The sequence below is a fragment of the Gossypium raimondii genome, chromosome 1, assembly GCF_025698545.1.
Source record: "Gossypium raimondii isolate GPD5lz chromosome 1, ASM2569854v1, whole genome shotgun sequence".
NCBI lineage: Eukaryota > Viridiplantae > Streptophyta > Magnoliopsida > Malvales > Malvaceae > Gossypium > Gossypium raimondii.
Window position 1 is genome coordinate 41658035 of NC_068565.1, and position 20046 is coordinate 41678080.

The window sequence follows — 20046 nt, forward strand, 5'->3', positions numbered from 1 at the left end:
CCCCTCAAATTTTGAGTATTTACTATTGGGTAACAAAACTTTTCTCACTTTTACAATTTAATCATTTCTTGAATTAATACGTCAAAATATACTTCCCAATGTTGTCATAACTCAAAATTCTCCTTTTTGTCACTTTATTTCCTGACTATATCAAAAATAATATCTTACTGTAAAAATTTTCGGGGTATTACAAATTTTATGGCGCACTCAACTTCTCGCTTTGGCAGTAAATCCAGGACATAAACATAAATAAGTATCACATCCTTTTTGGATCAAAACCTAAACATGTATCGCTAAAATCATATTCAAAACACATTTTGACTTATCAGATTCAACATAAATCAATTCACCATTCTAGCATTTCAAATCAATCCATTTCCATCAATAATTCACTATAGCATCATGAACAACCGTCCAATTTATTCCCAAGATAACATCAAATTCAATAAAAAGCCAGTAACATCAAATTAACAGAAAGTCATAACCTTGAATTTCTAGCGGATACTATTTGTAGATTAGGTCATTTATCAATTAATTCAACCAATAAACTCTTTTCTGCTACTAACATAGTGCATATATAAACAAATGTGTCATGCTAGTGTCAATTAATGTATACATAGTAACATCAAAAATAGAAAAGGTACCAACAATATCATCAAGAACTGAGGCCTCCATGCGCAATCAGATCACATAAACTCTAGTGAGAACTCAAGCTTCAGATCGAACCACTATGTCTTTTATTCCACTTCTACTAACTCTAGTTGTGCTTCGAATTCCTGACCGTTTGCCTCTCATAGAAGTAACAATAGGTCTTACATTTTGTTTTCTATTCAAATTAACTCGACTTGATAGTTCTTTTTATAATAATCTAGAGATCCACAATGAAATAAGACTAGTGTTTCAATCTACCAATCCCAGAATAATTTCATCCACAAAGACTACATTCAAGACTATTTATATCTCTAACATTACCGCACTGGTTACTAAAGTCATCGAGTGATTTCACAGTACTCTGTTTCATTCTATCTTGGACGTAACACCGTGATGGCACTAAAAATGGTTGCTCAGTTCTTTCATTTTCTTTGGCGAGGAAGTAGTAAACATTCTGAATACATTTCTTTTATTGAAATCTCAAACTCTCGTCTTGCTCTGTTTCTTGTGATTACAAACTTATTCCATTTCTTGAACTCAATCAGATAAAACTACAAAGTCATGAAATTCAATTGCATCCATAAGCATTTTAATCTCATCATTGAATCCATCTTCGAGACAACTATGTAATTCCTCTTCAATCAGTACTATCTTATAAACATAATTACTGAGTTGTACAAGCTATCACCTGTATTCTGCAACTGATCTGATTCCCCACTTCAACTCAACAAATTCTTTTTCTCTTCTTGTCTAAATATCGTTTGCTGACATAATTCTTTCATAAATCAATTCAAAATATATCTCATTTAATTTGTTCTTTCGATACCATAGTAATTAAAGTTAATTACTAGTGAAAAGTCTCTTTTTTCAACAGTGACACGACACATCTTAGAAAATCTTTGGAAAGACATAACATTTCATATAAAACTTTGTGTTTGCTAACCAATACTTGGCTCTGATTGAAACATCACTCTAAACTTTTCGACCTCGAATTTTTGAATTTTAAACAATAGGAAGCCTATGAATATTCTGTCGTATAAAGCTTTGAGAATGAGGGGGTAGAGGTCATTGATCCATTAAATTACTCTAAAAAACACAATAAGCATATAATTCATTATTGAAAAAAATACTATGAACCTTTTCTTTAGGCTTCTTGAATTTCAACATATTATGAGCAACTCCTTGATTGGAGACTTGAGCATTGCTCTCAACTTCATCGGAATTAGCTTAGTTGGAAGACGTCTTTAAAAAAAATCCACAAGACTCAGGAGATATCACACTATTAGATGTGATAAAATGACATGTATTTTTAGACTCCATACATGCTACGTTTAGTCTGAGAATCGACTAAACTGTAGCTTTGATACCACTAAATGTAACACCCCTAACCTGTATCCATTATCAAATTAGGGTTATGAAGCATTACTGTATACAACAAAACCTTTAACTTCAAAACAAATCAATAATAGAATTTAATATTAATTTCCAATAACTCATTATAATCATAGCAAACATACACATTTGGGCCTTAAATCGAGCATTCGGGCCCTAAAAACAATTTGAAAATAATCAGGAATCATTTTGAATCAAATAAAAAAATTTGGAAAAAACATGAAAAATTGAAAAACAGTGGTCACAAGGCCATGTGACAGCCTGTGTCCCAAGTCGTGTGTAACACGAATTGCCCCTAAACTAAGCCATTTCAAACCCTATTCTTGCACACCAAGATACATCATTTCTACAAGCATTCATATAATCAAACACATCCCAATCACAGTCAAAACATAGCAAATAAATAATCTAATAAGTTTTAACCAATGTAACAAAAATAGGTACCACAATCACAATCAACCTTATTTCATTTCAACATTTCAAAATAAAAATTTTAGCCCATTTATAGCATACCAAATAACTATTTATTTTTTTATAACATTAAACCATAAGCTATTTGCATTCAAGAGGCATGAATAAAGTGACCAAAACACACATCTCATTTGATCTAATTGCCTATCCAATGTACCCTCATTGGTACCACAATTTAAACATCCAAACAAATCCATACTCAATATTTACAAGACATTATCAAAGTCTCCATTTCATCACATATGCTTACCATATATCAAGCTAATCACTGACGATATTTAGCTAATGACCAAAAGAACATCAAGTTTCAAACATACACCAAAGATACTAAACATTTATAACCACAAATCTTACTCAAACTAACATATAAATAACATCATTATAAAATATATCCAATTTTTCTATTGTGATAAAGGATGGATAGTGTGAATATATCCAACTTGATTCGAACCGATTGAGCTTTCTGACAATCTACAAGACAAGGAAAAATAACTAAGCAAGCAACCAGTGCTTAGTAAGCTTGTATAAAGGAAACTTAACTATCGAACATAAATTATTAAACTACTAAAACATTGCTCATTTAAAATTATGCATACTTTTCCTTCCAATTCACAACACACCACAAGGTTAGTAGGTGCATTAAAAAGCATATCCAATCAATTGAACATGAAACATATCAATATGAACTTCAATACATAATTCCTCAATCTATTACTCAATTTGTTCCCTTTTCATTTCATATTCATATACCAGCAATTTTCCATTTCATGTTTCCATAACAATTCTTTTCATATATGCATCCATTCATTAAAACTCAAATCATCCATTACATCAAATGAAATAACATTGAATACTTGAAAATACTCATATAACCATTTAATTCCCTAAACACACCACAACATCACGAGTTAACATATTTATAGACATATGAAGCATATAATCACACCAAGGCATTAACATTCTTTATCAAACTATACTAGTCAAATGTTCAACTCGTATTCATACTTATGATACATACTTTGTAACACCCTACCCTATATCCATCGTCGGATTAAGGTTACAGAGCATTACTGTACAAAAGGAAACATTTAAAATTTAAACCATTCAATACTTTAATCATATCATAAGTTATTCATAACCATGCATATTGTCCCTAAATCGAGCCCTTGAGGCCCTAAAAATAACTTAGAAGTAGTTCAGGACCTATTTGAATTAGTTTGGAAAGTCTAGGAAAAAGTCACAAAAATTTGGAAATGGGGATTATACGACCTTGTGCCTCACACGGCTAAGACACACCCCCGTGTCTCAGGCCGTGTAACCTTCAAAGTAGGGACACCTGGCTGTGTCCTAGCTCGTGTCCTCACCCTTGTAACTCTCTGAATAGGGTCACACGGCCGTGTAACTCTCTAAGTTGCCCCACACGCCCGTGTGCCAAGCCATGCGTTAGGTCATGTAACTCACAAATTTGCAACCTAAGGAAATCATCAGATGATACATGGTCGTGTTGCCAGGCCGTATGCCTCACACGGCTGAGTCACACGCTCGTGTCTCAGGCCGTGTGGACCCAAATTTACCTAAAATCAAGTCATTCCCAGGTCCATAACATACATAGCCTTGCAACCCATATAAGCATACTTCAAAGGAACCTGAACATTACCAAAACATACACCAAAATGTCATTTCAAAGTCCTAACAGAACTAACCAATATGCCATTCAAAGGCACCTCAAATGCACACAACAACACTTGCCTAAACATGTAAATTTTACCACATTTCAATCATCAAATTCTAGTTCAAAACTTACCAAAACATGCCACAACATGACCAGTATCATACCATTCCAAACTTACCATAAGAGTCATTCAAAACATGCATACTATTATAACCAAAATGACACAATTTAACAAGGAATCAAATGGTACCAACCAAGTTAACTTCCAAAACTTATATATGCCAAAACACCAACTAATCATTCATTAAAATGCCATCACAATACATTCTATACATGCCATTATAAGCCTCGGCCAAAACATTCAAAAACTACTGATATATTTACTAGATAGTGTGATAGATCTCTGACGAGCTTCCAACCAAATTGATCTTCCGATAATCTATAAATAATAAGAAAGAAATTATGTAAGCAAAGAATGCTTAGTAAGTTCATATAAACCAAAACATAACTTACCATTTAATTTTCATAATATAAAGCATAAGTACATTATAATCCAAACCATAAGCTTGGCATAAGCCTATACATTACCATCAATACACAAGTTAGCACACTACTAATCATAAGATAAGTCATTTTCCATATGAAATACATCATTTAGTTCATGCATTATTTCCATAAGATTATGCTTAATTCCATTTGAAAACTTACCATTTCAATCTCTTTTCTTGCCCGTTGAACCGTCTAGAATTTCATCGGATACTCGGGAAAGCTCACACGAAGTGTGCCTTTACATATAACTATAACCTTTACTTTACATTGCTCACACGAGCTGTGAAATGGGCCTGCTCATACGAGTTGTGAAATGGGCTTGCTCATACGAGTTGTGGGTCAGAATGTCAGCTACACGAGCTGTGGAGAATCTGCAACAAATTCAGGATCTCAGCCATCGATATGATAATCAAGACCAACACTCGAAACATGAAATCCCTAATGACATGTCATTCGTATCCTAAGAATTCTTAAGGTTCAATCTGGACTCGATAACCGTCATAACGTTGATTTGTTTATACATCAATCAATTAACATTATAATTAACATAATAACATGCAAAATTAAATAACTTTAATACAATACCATTCATACAAACTTACCTCGACGACTAGGGGCATAGAAGTTAAATCGAGCTAATTCGAAGCTTTTGTTTTGCCTCGATCTAGGTCCGTACGTGGTTTATCTTGATCCAAATAGATAATTATATTCAATTAAGTACTTCAATTAACCTCAAACATTAAATTCAATCCACATTTCATATTTATGTAAAATTACTATTTTGACCCTAATATTTTAACTTTTCACAATTTAGTCCTTAAGTTCATAAATTAAAATATAATCATTTTAATCCCTCTTATAGGCTAACCGAATTCCTTAGGGACTTAAACCAACCCAAATAAATCATCATTTCATAAGTTTAACATCAATCTTTTACTATTTTTACAAACCAATCCCTAAATGTAAATTTCATTAAAAATCACTTTACAAAACTTGTTTATTTCTCAACAAAGGTTCATAATCTATCATCTAACATCAAAATCATTCAATAACATTCATGGTATAACCCTCAACATTTAACATTTTTACAAATTAACCCCAAAGCTAGCTAGATTAAGCTAAAATGATCTAAAAAACATAAAAATCATTAAAAAACGGGGCTTAGAATCTCTTACATGCAAGACTTGTACTTAGATGAACCTTAGAGTTAAAAAATGGTTATTTCTTTGCCCTTAGAATCTTTGGAGAAGACAACAATAAGGATGATACCATCTTTTAGTTTCTTTTGTTTTAATTTATTTATTAAATTACCATTTTAGCCTTGTTTAATAGCTAAATAAAACATTAAACTCAAGCCCATATTTGTCCACTAATTTCTTTAATGATATAATTACCATTTAATTCCTTTAGTTTAAGATTCCATGTCTATTAAACTCCTTTAGCCAATAGAACTATATTTTTTCAAGTTTTACGATTTAGTTCTTTTTATTTAATTAACCATGTAAACACCAAAATTTCTTAACAAAATTTTAACACGACCTTAATATATTCTCGTAGACATTAAAATAATAATAAAATAATAATTTACTCATTAGAATTATGGTTCTAAAATCACTGTTTTGATATCACTGAAAACGAGCTGTTACATACCTCACCTAAAATGTGTTACCTAAATAGCAAATGATAGGAGGGAGTTATTGTCTTTCGAACATGGTCTTATTTATTCTCGACTTGATGGCATAGTTACTTTCAACCATGGTCTTATTCATTTTTCATCGTGTTGCCACAGTGTCTTTCAATTATGGTCTTATTCATTTTCCGTCGTGTTGCCATAGTGTCTTTCAACTATGGTCTTTTCATTTGATTCGTTATGCCATAATGTCTTTCAACTATGGTCTTACTCAATAAAATCATTATGCCATAATGTCTTTCAGCTATGGTCTTACTTGATAGAATCATGATGCCATAATGTCTTTCAGGTATGGTCTTACTTGATAGAATCATGATGCCATAACGTCTTTTAGCTATGGTCTTACTGTTTCTGGTATAGTGTCATATGTCTTTCAACTATGGTCATAATCATTTCCTTCAAGCCAACATACTTGATTTACAGATAAATAATTAGATATTAAACACCCGAAATAACAACTAATTGATTTAATCAAGTTACAAACTTACCTTGACAATAACAGTTGTAAAAACGAAGCTGACGACTAGTCTAACACTTTAACTTTTCCTCGGTTTAGATCCATTTGGTTCGTTTCTTGATCTAATAAAAAATTTCATTCAATTAATAATCCAATTAAATTAATATCATTAATTCTAGCTTATAACCCACTTTATTGTAAAATTACAATATTACCCCTAACATTTTAAATTTTTTACAATTTAGTCCCTAATCTCAGTAACTTGAAAATTTTACAATTTTAAAAGAGAACCCATGTTAATCGATTTTCTTAGGGGTCAAAAATAGCCCACATCTTTCATCAATTTACACTATTTCCCTTGAATTTTACTATTTAAATAGTTTAAACATTCAAAATCATTAAAAAAATCACTTAACATAATACTTATATCTAGTTAGTAACTTTAATAGTTCATCAACTAAATTACAAACACATCAAACTTATTCATGACAAGTCCCTAAAATTTTAATAGTTTTACGAATTGACACTCGGGTTAGCTAGATTAAACTAATATGAGTTCAAAAACATAAAAATCACTAAAAACAAACCTCAAACTCACAACCATGCAGGGAGAAATACTTGGCCGAACCCCTTTTCTTCAACCATGGTTATTCGGCTAGAAATGTTGAAAAGAATATGATGATAGCAATTGTTTTAATATTTGTTCAAGTTAATATTATTTTCCTTTACTAGCATTTTGCCATTAAAATAACATATATTAAAAATAAAATATATGTAATAACCGTCCACTTAAACAACCAAAGGTCAATTTTCCTAATAAATCCCTCCACTTATATAATCTTATTAATTTAACACATTAAACAAATGGAATTTAGCTTTTGAGACTTTTACAAATTAGTCATTTTCATTGAATTAACTATTTAAACGTTAAAATATTTTAACCAAAATTTTAATATGACCTCATAACATTCTATAAATATTTAATAAAATATTTACAGACTCAGTTTATAGAAACGAGGTCCCAATACACCTTTTTCTAAAACCACTTGACTTTAGAGATATACCACTTGAACCTAATTATTCGTTCAAATAATATAAATTATCAAATCAAAATTTATTATAACACTATATTTGACTCGTAAATATTAAATAATAATATTTATGGACTCACTCGTTGGATTTGTGGTCCCAAAACCTCTGTTTTCGGCACTACTAAAAAACAGGTTGTTACAACACACATGATGAGGTCATTTGGACAAAGCAGTTGGATGAATTGTTTTCGTAAAGAGTATATAATAAGGAGTTTACAATCATGATACTTCTTGTGGACTGACTCCATGATTAAGTAAATTGCGAGTTATTGGAACAATGTTTCTGAACATAATTTCAATTACTAGAGCCTAATTATATGTCTGATTAGTCCCTCCTCTAGCTCAGAAAAAGCTCGATCGGACTACATTTGAATCAGAAGAAAATTCTATGACTTTAGAAATAATTTAATTGAGTCGATTTTTTCGATGTGGAATTAATTTAGGCGATCATGAGAATTGTTCAACCAATGAATTTGATTAAAGAATTTTCTTGAAAAATTAATTTTGGAAAATCTTAGTGATTTTTGGGAAAATTAATTTTAATCAAGCAAAATTAAATTAATCATTAATTAAAATAAATATAATATTTTTGGAAATTAGTTTTCAAGGTAGACAATTGTCCCAATGGGTAATTGAACTTGAAAATTGGACTTGAGATCAAAAATTGAAATCGAGAACCAAAAATTGAGATCGAAACCCAAAATTGGTTGAACCAGGCTTGGTATGTGAAACCGGGCCAACGATCCAACTAGTGGTTAGACTGGACCGATCGACTATAATTGGTCCAAATTGAACCGGCTTGGGGTGTCATGAGGGTTTCGCACCTACGATGACACCATCGAGCATGAGGTGTCGACGATTGCAACGACGACATTTTGGTAACCAATGGATGTTCGGCGGCGGCGGTTCTTGGATGGTTGAGCAGTGGGAGAATTACACTCCTACTGGAACTCTACCGGATAATTTGATTTAGGATAAACTATTCCAAAAATAATAATATTTTAATAAATTTAATTTAATTTAATTTAAGACTTACCTTGATAGTATTTTGTTAATTTAATATTAAAGTGACTATCTTAATATTAGATTTAATTTAATATTTATCTTGTAGATAAATATTCTATTATTTTAATAGATTTAATATTAAATTTAATCTAATACTTATTTTGTATTAGATTTGTATTAGATTAAATTTAATATTAAAGTGATTAAGTTTGATCTTAGTTGCTACTCTAAACTCTCCCTACATAAAGAGACCATTGGATCATTATTTTGATATAGACTTGGATTTAAGAGAAAGTTGCAGCGAGAAAATTTTCTGAAAAAATTATTTTAGAAGATTTCTAGAGAGATTTTTTTTATTTACAACTTGACCCAAAAGTTTAGAGAAATTACGAAATTGCCTCATTAGTAATTTTGTCGAAAATTTTCTGATTCGAAGCGAGCCCACATTTGACAAACGTGAGCTTGAGAATAGTGGAGAAGATTACTCGGTCGAAGCGTTCATCCTAGACGGATCGAAAATATACAATTTGATTAAGTGTTTATTACTTTAAATATCACAACTAAGTTCTTCTTTTTGGAAAAAAATTAAAACTTTGATTTTTTCCTTAAAACTTATTTTCCGCTGCGTTTTCCAGACATATTTTTCCAACAATTGCCATCAATTATGAGTTAGTGGCGAGTTGACTTGTGACACCAACTGAGTTAACATTATTTTTAATATATAAAATATATTAAATAGAAGCTTTGGTTTAGTGGTAAAATTATTATTTACCTTAATTTTACCACTCTAATTGGGGCAAAGTGGAATCTCATTATATGTATATTTTTATTGGTTTTTGTTAAAATAAAAAAATTAAAATACCCTTAAATAATATAATTTATTTTAATTATAAAAATATTTTTTATAATTTCCCTAACTGATTAGTAACTTGATTGAAGGTTACACCAACACAATAAATCATAAAATGGATGTGCATATATCTCCCGAGCACCCCCACCCAAAATTTATTCTCTTTAAGTCCTATAGCTCCCCCTACCCCAAATATATTTTAATGCCATTATAAGTCAAATCCAAGTAAAGAAAATTACCCTCTAGAATGGTTTGTAGTCATGCTTTTCTTTAAGTTAATTATTATTTTTGATTAAATTATAAAAATATAAAAGTTACAATATGCTGAAAGTTTTATATCCTTTATATATTTAGAATTTAATTTTTATATTTTATTTAATTAAACTTAGCTCCTCTATTTTTAATTTTAAAATTTAGGTCACTTTGTTAACATTATTAAATTTTTTTGTTAAATTTTTGGTGTAATATTTTAAAATTAAAAAATACTCATTTGGTATCCATATCATAAAAAATGACATTTTGTAATAAACCTAAACTCAATAGAGAAGTTTCACGTTATTAACAATTCTTAAAAAGCCACATCGATATTTTAATTAGGATAAAGATTAAATTATTTAGACTAACTAATAAAATTATAAAAATTGAACTAAATTAAATTAAAATTAAGATATAAAATTAAATCTCAAATTTGAGTGAAATATAAATATTAAAATTAAAATTATTCTTATATAATCTCAAAAAGAATAAAGGGATTATAACTAATATTTAATAATTATCTTCTCATATAAAAACAAAGTATAAAAAGAAGAAATGAATGAACAATGGACAGGTGCCACGTAAGGAAGGCTTTACTCAAAAGTATATGATTTTTATAATTCACACTACGGACTTACTCAAAAGTAATAGTTTTATTTATATCAAATGTCATAGTTACCCTTATCCATCAAGTTTTATTGTTGTTGTGGTTAAATTGGTTATGTAATTAGTTCATACAGTTTAATTAAATAAATAATTAAAAATAAAAAAATAATATTTAAAAATAAAAAAATAGATTCAATTGATTTTTTAGCTTTGTTTAATCGATTCGTGGGTCAATTAGTCTGATGTTTCTCTCTAGATTGGTACCTCATTTGGTTCTCGATCCGATCAGCCAATCCAATTCGATTTAAACAATCATGACTCTAAGCCTTTGCACTTTGTACATTTGAAATTTAATGTTCCTACTTTTATTTTCAAGATTTTAATTCCTTTACTTTTTAATTTAAAAGCCGCTATCAAATTATATATAACAACATAATATTTTAATTGAAAAACTAACGATATTAACTATTTGAACTAATTAATAACATTATAAAATTATAGAGATCAAATTACATTAAAATTAAAGTATAATGATTAAATTTTAAATTTAAGCATATTAGAATAATTAAAACTAAAAATTAACCATTTGTATAAAATGAAAAGAAAAGGACAAAGAGTATGGTGGGTGTGTGCCACTTTTCAGCTGGAAGAAGGTCCAAGAAATAAAAATTAGATTAAATTAATTGAATTGGAAATGGATGATTTAGCTTATTTTTGGAAGATAAATTAGTAAGGATTAGTATTTGGTACATTATGCATTTCTTTAACGCACAAGTAGAGTTTAAAATATTATCATGTGTTCAAGTGTATCATAATTGGGAAATGACTAAAAAATTTAGTAACAAATATTAATATGAACATATTTTTACCTTTTTATATTTTTGTATAAAATATTATTATAATAAGGTTTAATCCAAATACATAATATTTTTCGAGTTTCAACTTAACCACTTCATGAAAGTTTCATTTAGTTTTATACAAACTTTTATAATATATTTTTACATAAATTCTTTTCACTCACATCATGGGTGTGTCATAAATTAGTATTCAACAATCTTAATGCAATCCATCAAATATTTTTTTTCTATATTTTTATTTACAATTTAAAGACTTTTATAACATTTATTATGCATGTCAACCTTTTGGTTTCAATAAATTTGCAATGCTCATTGTACCAATATGTAGACGAAGCTTCCATCTTACTATGGGATTTACACAAGTTAGGTAGATTGTCCCTTTATGGTAATATTTACTACGAATTCATTTCATGTGTTGTAGAATTAAATAGAGTCGATAAGAATGGAATTTCGTTCCAAGATGCGAGTATTTGTTTGTTGCATTCCATCTCTTAAAGAAACCCAAGGGGAATGAAGTCTTCTTTACGCCTTGGAACAATTTCTAGTTTGGAAGAACATTACACTACCCTATGTCACTAACTTGGAAATTTAGAAAGTTTACTCATTCGAAGGAAACATGTTACCCTACTAGGATCCTTTGGAAGCATAAAAAACGAGATATTCATGTTGGAAATGATGCCAACATTCATCATGGATTGAACCAAATTGCACACTCTACTTAGGCAGGTTACTCAAATGTAGATATTCATGTTCACTATGTTACTAGAAGGCTAATGACATATATGGGCCCTTAATGGTTCACTTTTTCGATCCAATTTGGTTAGAACAATCCTTGGTTGGATGCTTTCTCACAAAATAGTCGCAAGCTTTTATTGACTTTTGATTGTGACATAATCAACACTAAATTGAGAGGATTCAAAGATAGGAAGCCTATTGACTTCAGAGGATTTTATAATGGGCTTCTTAGCACTAGAGGTGTCGTAAATAATTATGGTTGGTGAGACATTTTCTTGTCTAGCAACAGTTATGCGAGCATTATTGAAGTCGTAACAGTTCAAAATTGAAGTTTCACTTAAGATGTGTCATTATCAACTTTCTTAGGCCTTTCGTGATTCCTTTGCTTTATGCTAACCTTTGACAAATTTATCTAAGATTTCTCGTACTTTATGGACTAAAGGAGTTGATTGTTAACTATTCTCTTTGAACTAGGATTCGAAATTTTGGTTGTGCTTTCTAAAGGATTTTTCTTAGTCTTATCCTTGGAGATCCTTTTTCTCTTTGTAAAGGATCAAAAACTTGAAATTAAAACATCAATGGAGTGCTCCAAGTATAGATCATGAACTTTGGAACATCATTTTATGTACCTTGGAGCCATATACTCACTAAGATTTAGAGAATGAGTTGAAGTAATCAATCAAGACCTTGTGCGAAAATGAGTGAAAATGATCCATAGCTTACACAAATTATCTTCTGATCCAGAGTGCATGTCCTCCTTAAGAGTTTCAAAATAGTATTGACAAAATCTAAATTATCTTCCACCATAATGACTTAGTTGCATCGAGTAGGCAAGTGTTGGTGGCAACATGGAATTCATCACCTAAACACATAAAAAATATACCAATTAAGATTGGTTTTACCTAAAACACATTAAGAACAAACTCGCACTTGTCATTGGTGGCATGTACCAAAAAATTTTCATTCAATCCGCGGATATGCTCCGTATTTCTTCAATCCTGCCATATAGATTGCAACTTTGTTCTCACTTGAACAGTCCACCAGGCCTTTTGCGTATAAACTGTCCACAACATGTCTGTCCACATGATACTTTGTGTGTTCAAATGATGGTTCATATAATGACAGTTCGTGAGGCAATTCGTCAAATGATTGTCCATCAAGTGATTCGCATTTAGACTAATTGCCATTTGTGAGAGCTATTTCATGGTTGGTCATCTCGTAACACTCCTCCTTGTCCACCATGTTACAAACACAAAGTTCCTTTCTGAGCTTTTCGAACCTCGCCTTTCCTAAAGGCTTGGTTAGAATATCCCCTGGCTGATATCATGTGATACTTTATCTTGAAGTGTTCTCCTCAACTTTAGTTTATTTTTAGCTACAATAAACTAAAGTCACTTCCTTGCTCTACTCAACTTCTCTCACAGAGTGAAACTTTATCCTGAAGTGCTTTGTCTCCCATGAAAAATAGGATTCTTCACAATTGCAATGGGAGATTGATTATCACACAAAATTTGTGATGCTCTAGTTTGCACAAAGTTCAAGTCGCCAAGATGTTTTCTTAGCCAAATTGCTTGGTTGACTATTACTACTACAGCTACATACTCTACCTCAGCTAACGACTGAGCAACAATATGTTGCTTCTTAGTGCTTCATGAGAATATGTCAAATCCAAGTGAAAAAAGATAACCAGAGGTACTTTTCATATCAACCACCGATCCTGCCCAATCACTATCGGTGTAGCCAACCAAATTCAATGCCTTTTCCTTCTTAAACCATACTCTAAGGTTAACGGATCCTTTGATGTATATCAGCACTCTCTTAGCTGTCTTAAAATGTAGTATGTTGCAACAACGCATAAATCTTGATAACATGCCCACTACATACATAATGTCAGGTCTGTTTGTTGTTAAATACAAGCAGCCAATTATATTTTTGTAATTCTTCTTATCGACCCTCTCAAAGACTTCAGTATTGCTAAGCTTTTCTCCAAGTGCCACTAGTGTGCTGACATGTCACACCCAAATTTGGCAGATTCGAGAAGAAGGCATGTAGATGTAAAGTTTTCTATTTGGCCCACTATGGTCATTGGTCCAATTTTTAGCTTCCTGGCGAACTGATGTTTGACACATAGAGTATCCACCCATAGAAGTATCTAAGGATTTACTCTCAATTGAAAAAAGAGTACAACAAGCGAAAAGTATGCCTTAGAATGTTGGTTGAGCATGACGCGCCTACTAAGTATATGTTAAAGCTGTAAGGGGATAAGGTGTCTTTAAGGCCTCGCCATATACTAGTTATTTCCATAGGTATGATACGCCAAGTGTGCTGGAAAGATGTGCAAGATGGGTTCTGTAACGTGTTTAGTTGGGAGTCAACTAAATAGGTTGATTAGTCAAATAACATCGACATCAGATCTTCTTTATATGCTCTCTTCGATTTTTGTAAGAAATTTAAGGGAAAAATTTTATATGTATTTTGACACTTGTCAAGATCCACTAAAACGTGTCGAGTACATATATGTAGTAAGAAAGGAATGTGTGAATGCTTTTCTTCCTTCTGTTCTACGCTTTAGCTTTTTTAAAGATTTAAATATTCTCTTCTTCTTTGCTAAACTGGAAGTTATGGTTTTTGGGATTATCGATGGAAGTTTCAACCTCTTGGCAAGTCTGGTAATTATGCATGTTAGGATTTTTAAAGAGTAAGGCTGTAAGCATTGTATAAACAATAAGATATAAATAAGCAGCCCTGCATGAGGGTCGTCCGTAATGAAGATCCTAGCAATTTGTCTATAAATGAGTTTTACTGGTGATTCCATGTTCTTTTAAGTAGTTATTTTTACTTTTCGGGAAGGACAATTGATTTTTAATCTTCGAGTTATAATATTGGTGAGTATTAGCTGAGTCTTTATTCGAACTCCTGCATGTTAACTGGTCAAGTAAAAATTTGTGTGATGATAACATCTCAGACAACTGGTGAGTATATATGGGTTGTAGTATCTTAAAGATGTCACGTGTCTATAAATGGGAATAAGATGATGTGAGGTAAATATGCATGTAAGATATGATATGATAGAGGATGAATCAGTTAGGTATGTGAACAAATCTTGGTAAGTGGTTTCTGTGCAGAACATCCATTTGTGACTTTGGTAGGGCAGTTACATTGCTAACCAGACTGACAGATCACGATATGAAATTATGTTTAAGACATGTGATAGAGACCTATGGCATTATATGACAATGAGAGTACTCATGGTGTAGCCTCCGAAATGATGTAAATAGGACTGATAGAACACGACATGAGAATGTGTAAAACCATGTGGCAGAGACCCATGGCATAGTATGACAATGGAAATACTTATGGTGATGCCTTCAATGAGTTGTAGGCTAGACTGACAGATCACAACATGAAGATATGTATAAGACCATGGGGAAGCAATTCCTTGGCATCTTTTGAGATAGTCTGAGGGGACAGTAAACACATAATTTTCTGTAAAGCCTGTGTCGTGTATTATGTAAAGCCTTTTTGGTGTATTTGGTAAAGCTTTTGTGACGTATCTGGAGATATTTGTATGGCTTGTTCTGTATCATCCTTGAAGGGAAGTCTGGTCAAACGCTTTTGTATAGTGATCTGGGTAAGTCTGAAACTTCTTCGCTAGCTGATGCTGATAAAATCTGGTAAGTGTGAAGATATCTCTATTTGTATAATCTTATGAAAAATTTTAAATGTGAATTAATGACATTTTTCTGAATGAGTTCTTAGTAGTGTAATTGAAAAGTGAATTCACCATAGTAGTCTGTCAATATTGGTAATTTAGCATATTAATGAGTATGAATAGTATAAGAATTTGTGAGGTCTGAATTTGCTTATGATATGTAAAGAAGTAATATGAATTATCTGATATCCCCCAAATCTGAATAACATACGTGTCAAGTATAAATGTTTTCTAGAGTTTGTGTTGTTCGCCAAGTTAGGCATTCTTCTGATTTGTATAATGGTTGTCTGGGATTCCATGACATGTTCTAAATTATGTCATCCTTCAGAATAAGTTGTGATCTGGGCAATCAAGATGTGATCTAACTGATAATCTGATAATTTTCAATCCACTATGATAATTCTCCAAAGGTAAACTCTGTATATACTAGTATGGGTATCTTCCAAGAATAATCTCTGTAAGTATACTGTTTTAGAACAAATGTTCAATGACCATATGAATGAAGATCTGTATAAGGTAAGATCAATATGGAGTTCTTTATAAAAGATCAGTTAGTTATTTTTTCTCCAAATGGCATCTGTGATTACCCGTCTTGGGGAAAAGGTATTTGATATCTCTTTCAAGGAGAATTAGCTAAAAGTAGGCCTTGTATGGATATTCTTCTAAGAAGTACATTTGATTTTCTGAAGAAGAAATGATATCTATAGTGATTGATGAAATCTGGAATCAGTCCAAACAGGGACTTGTGAATAGATTGGTTAGTTATGGAAGTTTGTGAATATGTATGCGTTGATATAGGAAAGTATTCACCAATGACAGAAATGAAATCTGAAACCTTCATGAGGAGGAATTCATCTAGAAATGCTTCAAGGTAATCTAGGTTAAGACTCTCTAAATTCATTTGAACTTATAAGTGTTTGTTATGATGCAGGTTCTATTTATTGAATGGGTACTCCAGGAGGGACCAATCCAAAAGTACGCCAAGTAGCGGTTCTAGTTGCAATATTATGTATACCGAGGGCATCATAGAAGTATGGTGATTAGTTTACCACGCCACATAGAGTCTGTTTGTAACAAGATTTGAGTTTTCAAGTCGTATATTGTTTTTGAACTTTGATGTAATTATATAATATATTCTTTAATTTTAAGAACAGTGCGAAAAGAAATGATAAATAATTGTTCTAGAATACTTGTATATCGTTTGTAAAAATTTTGTTAAGTGTTTGTGGTGTAACATCCGATATCTGAATCCGGTTATTTGAGTCAAGTACAAGGTGTTACAATTAATTGGTATTCGAGCCATTGGTTTAGTCGATCTTCTGGCAGTTAAGTGAGAGTCAACCCTGTATGCATAATACGCTGAATCTGACTTAGTCCCTATATCAAGTTAAGGACTTTTGTGTAAAGAGCACTTTGGCATGCTGTTAAGATAGGAAAGTGACAACAAGAAAGAGAAGAAATTATATGAGGTTAGGATGGGTTTGAGGGTAAATTTTTATAAGTTTTCCAATTGGTAACTATGTAGTTCTCATGATTTAAATAATTTTGATTTTTTTATGCTGGTAAGGTTTGGTTATACGTTATTACAACAAGTTTTTATGGTTTAAGAATACATTATTCTTAGTTAACAGCTATTGTGAGAAGTGAAAAAGAAAAAGAAGAAGAAGATGACGATAATGACAATGAATATGACGACGATGATGATGATGTCGATGATGATGAAGAAGAAGAAGAAGAAGAAAAAGAAGAAGAATTGGTAATCAAATGCTTAATTTGGTTGCTAAAAGCTACTACTGGATGCTTATGGTATCAGCTCGTAAATGTTGAATTAAAACCATCTAAATGGTATGTTTTGAGGTTCTAACTCTAATTTCCTACCTAAATCCTTATCTAATTAGCACGCAACTCTCGGTTATAGAGCATCTTGATTCAAGTTCACATTTAATTGGTCATTTTGATTTTAAAATGTTTGTTGGTGTTGAATGAAGCTATTGCAATTTGACTTAATGGTGTCCAATTATGTCTGCTAAATTATGCCATAATGCATTCGGAAACGGTTTATAAATTATCTTTCTTAAATGATTTTAAGGTGTTAATTAAACTATTCAAGTATCAAATTAAAGTGTGTAAATGTGTTGCTTAAATGTGTTTAAAGTGTTATGATTATGGCATCCCAAATGATATAAAATGTTGCCCATTTTGTGCTATTTATGCTATTCCAAATGACCTTAACATGCTGTCCAGTTTGTGTTATTTATACTTTCCTAAAATGACATTTTGATGTTGTCCATTGGATATTCTAATGCTGGACTTTCAAAATTTAAATTCTCTATTTTAAAGATGTTTCAAGCTTGCTGGAAAATGCTAGATTTTTATACTCTATTTGCTAGATGTAATAAGTGTTGGTAAATTCTCTATTTTCTTACCTAGTTGTTTTACTATATCTTTAAGTCGTATGAGTGATGGTATTAGGAGAATGTGGGTAAAATCCTTGGTTACCAAGGAAGCTGCAAATGCATGTGGCTTGTGTGCATACAGTCAATATCTTTTGTCTATTAACATGAGCTGCACGATAAATCTTATTACTGTTAAAAAAGGTTGTTAAATGCTTATGTATTTTAAAAAGGGACTGATTAGTGAGAAGTTAATCATTATATGTTGTAGATCGTGATGTTTGGTAGTTAGATAAAGGATGTTCAAATGCTAAAATTTATTACATTTGAAGTGTAATATGTTGTAAATAATAATGTTTGAATGGTAAAATAATGATATTTATATGCTACAAATCATCGCGTTTGAGAATTGAACCTAGAAGTGCTTAATGTGGTGACTTATGGTGTTTGAAGGTTGTTGTTTTCATGGTTAAATGCTAAACTTGATATTGTTCATACAATGGATTTACAGTAATCACTTTTATGTCAGTGTGCCTTAAATAAGATGTAAATGTGTTTAATTGTGCCTTGCATTATTGGTGTATTATGTCCAATGAGGGAAATATTGATTCGCTCCTACTACCGAATGCCATATGATATTGTTGTTTACATTGTCTGAGTTAAGTCAAATAAAATGTGAGAAAGTAAGTTCATATATGATATTTATATTTAAAGCATTATGTATTCCAATTATGGATCATGTGTATATAAATGTGTTACGATGTGTTTGAAGTGTGAAGTAGTATTGTGACTAAGGTAGGACTAAAGTTGTTATCAGAAAAGTAAAAAGAATTCTTATGGGATTTGGGTAGTTAATATGCTCATATTGAATTGTTATGGATTATTAACTTTAAATACTAAGTATGTGGTAGATATATATAAGTAGCTATACATGTTTTATATAAGAAAATTTCAACACCCAATATTTATGATGAATTTAGCATTTGAAAGAAGTTTTATGGCAACTATTCAAATCCTCTAATTGTAACTTGACACCTATCAAGATTGGAGCTATGTGACGTTTGAAAGCATGAAAGTAACCACCAATGTTTACTTACGAGATTGAATTCGCCATGGAAACTAACTGATGGCATTCTCTCCAGCTAGAATCTCAAGAGTATCTAACACCAAAGAGAAGTCGTTATGAGTATGTGGGCATTTCACCAATTAGTGTTTTGTGCCTAGCGCAGAGTGTTAATTATACATTCTTAGTAGAGAAAATTCCCAAGTTGGAAAAAATTGAGGATTGAATTTTTGTTGAGGGGAGAGTTGTCACACCCAAATTTGGCAGATCCGAGAAGAAGGTGTGTAGATGTGAAGTTGTCTGTTTGAAGCATCAACATTTGATCATCTTTATATTCTCTCTTCGATCTTTGTAGGACATTTACAGGACAATTTCTGTATGTATTTTGACACTTGTCAAGATCCACTAAGAGGTGCTGGATATATATATGGGGTAAGAAGGGAACACGTGGATGTTTTTTTTTCCTTTTGTTCTACGCTTTGGCTTTGCTAAAGATTTAAATATTATTTTTTTCTTTGTTAAATTGAAAGTTATGTTTTCTGGGATTATTGGTTGAAGTTTCAACCACCTGGTAGGTTTGGTAACTCTTCATATTAC